Raw genomic sequence first — 8,097 nt, 5'->3', positions numbered from 1 at the left:
ATGTTGTAAATACACATCTTTATATATCTAGAAAGGATGGTCCTATAGAGGTAGGCATTTTTCAGAGGTCTCAAGAAGGTTAGAAATACATGAACGCGTGTGTGTGTGTGTGTGTGTGTGTGTGTGTGTGTGTGTGTGTGTGTGTGTGCGTGTGTGTGTGTGTGTGTGTGTGTGTGAGAAAGACACAATCAACTTAAGTTCCATCCTTGACGTCAGATGATTCCGAGTCGGCTTGAACCCGTCACGCCTCACCTCCTTGCCTCAGTCTGCCAACTTTCTCAGAAAGTTCTCCATCCAGTCTTCGGTCCCAAAGCCTGTAGATGTTCATGTCAGCTTCTTATTGTTTTCTCAGTCTGTCTTTCGTCGTCTGGATCATCTTCCCGCAGATGGCCTTTTGGAGCCACAATATGCAGTTTAGTGCACAATGTGTCCTTGCATCAACAGTGTGACACAGCCAGCTCTGAGGGTGGCCACATTCCATTGTGATGTGATTGTCATCACCATGGAGACCATATCAGCAAACTTCATCTTCAGTGGTCAGAGGAAGTTGGGACAGCTTGTCTAAACATACACAGGGCTGTGACACCTCTCATGGTGTCCACCTTGTCACTCAACACTCACAGGGTACCGTATTTTTCGGAGTATAAGTCGCACCGGAGTATAAGTCGCACCTGCCGAATATGCATAATAAAGAAGGAAAAAAACATATATAAGTCGCACTGGAGCCCGGCCAAACTATGAAAAAAACTGCGACTTATAGTCCGAAAAATACAGTACTTGTTAGCACACATCTGGACGAGGGTTGTCCCAATACCAATATTTTGGTACCGGTACCGGTACCAAAATGTATTTTGATACTTTTCTATTCTTTTCTAAATAAAGGGAACCACAAAAAAATGAAATTATTGCTGGCCATCCAGAGTCGGGACCCGGGGTGGACTGCTCGCCTGTGCATCGGTTGGGGACATCTCTGCGCTGCTGACCTGTCTCCGCTTGGGATTGTGTCCTGCTGGCCCCACTAGGGACTGGACTCTCACTATTATGTTAGATCCACTATTGACTGGACTCTCACTATTATGTTAGATCCACTATGGACTGGACTCTCACTATTATGTTAGATCCACTATGGACTGGACTCTCACTATTATGTTAGATCCACTATGGACTGGACTCTCACTATTATGTTAGATCCACTATGGACTGGACTCTCACTATTATGTTAGATCCACTATGGACTGGACTCTCACTATTATGTTGGATCCACTATGGACTGGACTCTCACTATTATGTTAGATCCACTATGGACTGGACTCTCACTATTATGTTAGATCCACTATGGACTGGACTCTCACTATTATGTTAGATCCACTATGGACTGGACTCTCACTATTATGTTAGGTCCACTATGGACTGGACTCTCACTATTATGTTAGATCCACTATGGACTGGACTCTCACTATTATGTTAGATCCACTATGGACTGGACTCTCACTATTATGTTGGATCCACTATGGACTGGACTCTCACTATTATGTTAGATCCACTATGGACTGGACTCTCACTATTATGTTAGATCCACTATGGACTGGACTCTCACTATTATGTTAGGTCCACTATGGACTGGACTCTCACTATTATGTTAGATCCACTATGGACTGGACTCTCACTATTATGTTAGATCCACTATGGACTGGACTCTCACTATTACGGTATGTTGGATCCACTATGGACTGGACTCTCACTATTATGTTAGATCCACTATGGACTGGACTCTCACTATTATGTTAGATCCACTATGGACTGGACTCTCACTATTATGTTAGATCCACTATGGACTGGACTCTCACTATTATGTTAGATCCACTATGGACTGGACTCTCACTATTATGTTAGATCCACTATGGACTGGACTCTCACTATTATGTTAGATCCACTATGGACTGGAGTCTCACTATTATGTTGGATCCACTATGGACTGGACTCTCACTATTATGTTGGATCCACTATGGACTGGACTCTCACTATTTTGTTAGATCCACTATGGACTGGGCTCTCACTATTATGTTAGATCCACTATGGACTGGACTCTCACTATTATGTTTGATCCACTATGGACTGGACTCTCACTATTATGTTAGATCCACTATGGACTGGACTCTCACTATTATGTTAGATCCACTATGAACTGGACTCTCACTATTATGTTAGATCCACTATGGACTGGACTCTCACTATTATGTTAGATCCACTATGGACTGGACTCTCACTATTATGTTAGATCCACTATGGACTGGACTCTCACTATTATGTTGGATCCACTCGACGTCCCTTGCACCGGTCGCTGTATAGGGGGGTCCTCTCCAAGGTTTCTCATTGTCATCCCACTGGGTTGAGTTATTCCTTGCCCTGATGTGGGATCTGAACCGAGGATGTCATTGTGGCTTGTGCAGCCCTTTGAGACATTTAGGGCTATATAAATAAACATTGATTGATTGATTGATATTGTCTTTATTTTAACAAATAATCTTAGGGTACATTAAACATTTATTTATTATTGTAATTTAGTCATTAAATAAAATAGTGAACATACGAGACAACTTGTCTTTTAGTAGTAAGTAAACAAACAAAGGCTCCTAATTAGTCTGCTGACGTATGCAGTAACATATTGTGTCATTTATCATTTTATTATTTTGCCAACATTATAAAGGACAAACTGTAAAAATTGATTATTAATCTACTTGTTCATTTACTGTTAATATCTGCTTATTTTCTCTTTTAACATGTTCTATCTACACTTCTGTTCAAATGTAATAATCACTTATTCTTCTGTTGTTTGATACCTTACATTAGTTTTGGATGATACCACAAATGTAGGTATCGATCCGATACCAAGTAGTTACAGGATCATACAATGATCATAATTTAAGTCCTCATGTGTCCAGGGACATATTTCCTGACTTTATATACATAATAGAATAAAAAATAAAAACGAAAAAATATTTTGTGATGCTAAAAAAATATCAATGTAATCATAGTAGTATCGACTAGATACGCTAATGTACTTGGTATCATCACAGTGGTGTCAGGTGTAGATCCTGTTGCGCTGGACCAGATGTTCCTCCAAGGGAATTTAAGTTACTGGTCAATCCCAAGTTCTTTTGATGACATATAAGCTGAGTTTGAATGATCACCAGAACAGAATAGGTATTTTGTCATTTATTTCCAAAGCTTTGGAGAGACCAGCCTAGAATAACACATTCAATTGCGTAGCCATGTTGATCTGAAAACATTACGGAAGTGCTGTCTTCTTCAATATGCCAATAGCCCCCACCCTTCAGAGCGAATACAAATGCATATTGTTCTACTTAGCCTGAGACAGGATGAGATAACAGAAAGGAGTATTGCTACTCCCTGCATTCCGAGCTCAAGGTAACTTACAGTGTACCATCGGACACGAGATGGAGAAAAAATAGTACAACTGGTAACCAACAGCTATTACAAATATGACTATAGAAAGAAATAACTCTTAAATATGTATATATGTAGATATATACTTTTACTATTGTGACGCCGGTGAGCTATTGTATCCTCCTACGGTGTGTAGTGAAGCATGTTTGGCTATTCTTCGCCCTCCAGTGATAATGCTACTTGTAAGAAACGTACTTTATTTGTCGCCATGCAGGGCAAGATTAGTGATTTAGAAGTAGCTAAAACACTGCAGACTGCGGCTGGACGTTAGCCGCTAGCTAGCCAGCCATGTCTTAAAGCACCTCTTCCTGAGGGTGTTTCAGTGTTATAACTTCACTTTTGTCGTTAGTTTTTAAGCCAAAATGCGTCCGTTCTCCCTTTTCTGTCCACACACTGTGTCTGCTTGTAAGTACTCTGTGTGTGTGTGTTGCCGAACATGCTCCTCTGCTCGTAAAACCAGCAATGTCATGATTTGATGACGACGTGCCGTCATGCCCGTTAAAAAAAAATAAAGGGGTGGGTGGATGGTATTTATTAGAGGCGGTGTAGTACCCAATATGATTAATTAGTATTGCGGTACGATACTAGTACCGGTATACCATACAACCCTTATCTGGACACAAGTGACAATGCATTTCTGGAAGTGGACCTCCAGCAGTCAGAACACAGGCATGTTAAATATTTTCTATGTAAGTGTGTAATTATAGTCAGGTTATAGTTTCAAGCAATTATTTCAATGTCCTAAGCAAATTCTTTTTTTCCAGCTTCTTTTTAACATTCTGTGCTTCAAGCCAAATATTTATTTTAAGGGTGAGTCCAAATCCTAATGAATATTTCTAAAAAGAAAACACTTCACTTATTTTATTTTCCCTTAGGAAAAACAACAACAACATAAAAAACAGACATACATCTTTAAAAGTCACTTTTTCTTCCTGAAATGTTCCTCCATAATTTAGATGTATGCATGCGTTTTCCCACATTATTCAATTTTAGTGCATTAAAAAATATGTTGATACATTTTTAATGAACCGCCAAGTAGCTAAAAAACTAAAGAAAAAACACATTATTTTATTCATCACCGTTTCTTTTGGGAAATACACGTGAGGAATTGAATCATTGATGTAAAAATGGCAATGAATAACTTTAATGTGCACCAGGATGACCCGACCATGTCAAGACCAAAAATACAGTCGCGGTCAAAAGTTTACATACACTTGTAAAGAACATAATGTCATGGCTGTCTTGAGTTTCCAATACTTTCTACAACTCTTATGTTTTTGTGATAGAGTGATTGGAGCACATAGTTGTTGGTCACAAAAAACATTCATGAAGTTTGGTTCTTTTATGAATTTATTATGGGTCTACTGAAAATGTGAGCAAATCTGCTGGGTCAAAAGTATACATACAGCAATGTTAATATTTGCTTACATGTCCCTTTTCAAGTTTCACTACAATAAGGCGCTTTTGGTAGCCATCCACAAGCTTCCGGTTTAATTTTTGACCACTCCTCTTGACAAAATTGGTGCAGTTCAGCTAAATTTGTTGGTTTTCTGACATTAACCTGTTTCTTCGGCATTGTCCACATGCTTAAGTCAGGACTTTGTGAAGGCCATTCTAAAACCTTAACTCTTGCCTGATTTAGCCATTCCTTTAACACTTTTGACGTGTGTTTGGGGTCATTGTCCTGTTGGAACACCCAACTGCGCCCAAGACCCAACCTCCGGGCTGATGATTTCAGGTTGTCCTGAAGAATTTGGAGGTAATCCTCCTTTTTTATTGTCCCATTTACTCTCTGTAAAACACCAGTTCTATTGGCAGCAAAACAGGCCCAGAGCATAATACTACCACCACCATGCTTGACGGTAGGTGTGGTGTTCCTCGGATTAAAGACCTCATCTTTTCTCCTCCAAACATATTGCTGGGTATTGTGGCCAAACAGCTCAATGTTTGTTTCATTTGACCATAAAACTTTCCTCCAGAAGGTCTTATCTTTGTCCATGTGATGTCAAATTCCCAAAGTACTGACTTAAAACGTGTGGACAATGCTGAAGAAACAAGTCCATGTCATTTAGCTGTACTGCACTCATTTTGTCAAGAGGAGTGGTCAAAAATTCAAGCAGAAGCTTGTGGATGGCTACCAAAAGCGCCTTATTGCAGTGAAACTTGAAAAGGGACATGTAAGCAAATATTAACATTGCTGTATGTATACTTTTGACCCAGCAGATTCGGTCACATTTTCAGTAGACCCATAATAAATTCATAAAAGAACCAAACTTCATGAATGTTTTTTGTGACCAGCAAGTATGTGCTCCAATCACTCTATCACAAAAAAATAAGACCCGTAGAAAGTATTGGAAACTCAGGACAGCCATGACATTATGTTCTTTACAAGTGTATGTAAACTTTTGACCACGACTGTATGTTTGAGACAACTATTAATGTACTGAAACTTTAAATGATGCTTCAATACCAACGTGATGTGTAACGTAAAACAAATGTCTATTATGAACTTACCTTTAGTCTTTTTTCAGCATCTTTTAAAAGTAAAGTATTACATATTGACATGGCTAAGAGCAAGATGATCTAGTTTGAAAAAGAACTCAAACAAAAGGCTCAAAATATTTGAACGGGTGTTTGCTGTCACGGCCCGGGCGCACACCAAGTGCGCATTCATCTGGGCGCACCCCCAAGAGCGCGCCAGTCCGGCTTCAGCAAGCAGCTGCAATCAATCGCCAGCAATCAACAGACCTGTCGCTGATGAGCAGACCTGCCTTCTTAAACCTGCTATCCGGGGCCAGAACATAGCTACCTGTTCCTGTACAGTAAGCCGAAATACTACAAGCTATATGCATACTCTCTCTCTGTGTTTCTACCCCCCCGTGTTCAATTGCCTCGTGTCCTCCTTGTCATCTTCCAGCAACCCACCTCCGTTCCAGCGTTACAAGCAGTGTGTCTCGTCTCCCTGTGTTCCCTTCTGGTTCTCTGGCTGCACCTTTTGGATCTCGAACTCCCGCCTGGACACGGACTTTGACGCCTCTCTATTGCCCCCGACTTACTGCCTGCCCATGGACCTCCTAGCCAGCTTTGCCCCTCTTTGGACTTCCTCCTCTCGCTCAACACTACGGGTAGGTCCCTTGTGGTCTAGTGGTTAGGATTCGGCGCTCTCACCGCCGCGGCCCGGGTTCAATTCCCGTTCAGGGAACTTACTTTAACCTGCTCAGTGGCCTCGTGGTTAGAGTGTCCGCCCTGAGATCGGTAAGTCGTCAGAATCATACCAAAGACTATAAAAATGAGACCCATTACCTCCCTGCTTAGCACTCAGCATTAAGGGTTGGAATTGGGGGTTAAATCAACTAAATGCTTCCCGGGCGGGGCCACCGCTGCTACCCACTGCTCCCCTCACCTCCCAGGGGGTGGACAAGATGATGGGTCAAATGCAGAGGTTAATTTCACCACACCTACTGTGTTTGTGTGACAATCATTGGTACTTTAACTTTAACACTCATTTAATTCTCACACATAGTCGCACACCTTACACATATTTGGGTTATTTACACACTCCATTTATTATGTATATATTTATTTTATATATATAAATAAACATAGAGTTAAACGACGTCCCTCCTGTCTGTCCCGTCTTCTTCCCCTGTACAACCGTAACATTTGCATGGGTATGATCTACCTAAAAGTTCTTCTCAAGTTGAAGGTATCATTACAGCGTCAATATTGTGAAACTGGGTGCAGCACTGCAGAGAACTTTGTCGTTGGCTCCAAACACGAGAAAGAAGCACCTCTTATTGAATTGTGATTGGGCAGAGTGTGCAGATCTCAAGCACACGGCTACTTTCAGTATGATTTGCTTATTTATAAGGGGCACGTGCCCTGGGCAGGGTCTGGGCGGGCCAAACCAAGCAAACTTCTGCGATCAGTTTCAAGTTGTTTGTGATGCAAAAAAGAAACGTGCTTGGAATTGCGTGTGCGCACACTTAAATGCATGTTCATTTTTTTCTTGCGTACAAACCCCGTTTCCAAATGAGTTGGGAAATTGTGCTAGATGTAAATATAAACGGAATACAATGATTTGAAATCCTTTTCAACCCATATTCAGTTGAATATGCTACAAAGACAACACGTCTGATGTTCAAACTCATAAACTTTATTTATTTTTTGCAAAAAATAATTAACTTAGAATTTGATGCCAGCAACACGTGACCAAGAAGTTGGGAAAGGTGGCAATAGATACTGATAAAGTTGAAGAATGCTCATCAAACACTTATTTGGAACATCCCACAGGTGAACAGGCAAATTGGGAACAGGTGGGTGCCATGATTGGGTATAAAAGTAGATTCCATGAAATGCTCAGTCATTCACAAACAAGGATGGGGCGAGGGTCACCACTTTGTCAACAAATGTGTGAGCAAATTGTTGAACAGTTTAAGAAAGACCTTTCTCAACCAGCTATTGCAAGGAATTTAGGGATTTCACCATCTATGGTCCGTAATATCATCAAAGGGTTCAGAGAATCTGGAGAAATCACTGCACGTAAGCAGCTAAGCCCGTGACCTTCGATCCCTCAGGCTGTACTGCATCAACAAGTGACATAAGTGTGTAAAGGATATCACCACATGG

At 40.9% G+C, this 8,097-nt stretch overlaps 1 non-coding gene across 1 annotated transcript; it reads left to right on the top strand.

Annotated features, from left to right (window-relative positions):
* Positions 1–6,598: 6,598 nt before the first annotated feature.
* trnae-cuc (transfer RNA glutamic acid (anticodon CUC)) lies at positions 6,599–6,670 on the top strand. Its single transcript has one exon. It is a non-coding gene; the product is annotated as a tRNA-Glu (tRNA).
* The last annotated feature ends 1,427 nt before the right edge of the window (positions 6,671–8,097 follow it).

This window comes from Nerophis lumbriciformis, linkage group LG03 (assembly GCF_033978685.3).
Source record: "Nerophis lumbriciformis linkage group LG03, RoL_Nlum_v2.1, whole genome shotgun sequence".
Taxonomy (NCBI): Eukaryota; Metazoa; Chordata; class Actinopteri; order Syngnathiformes; family Syngnathidae; genus Nerophis; species Nerophis lumbriciformis.
Note: the sequence above shows the minus strand (reverse complement) of the source record. Positions and strands in the feature narration are given on the sequence as shown.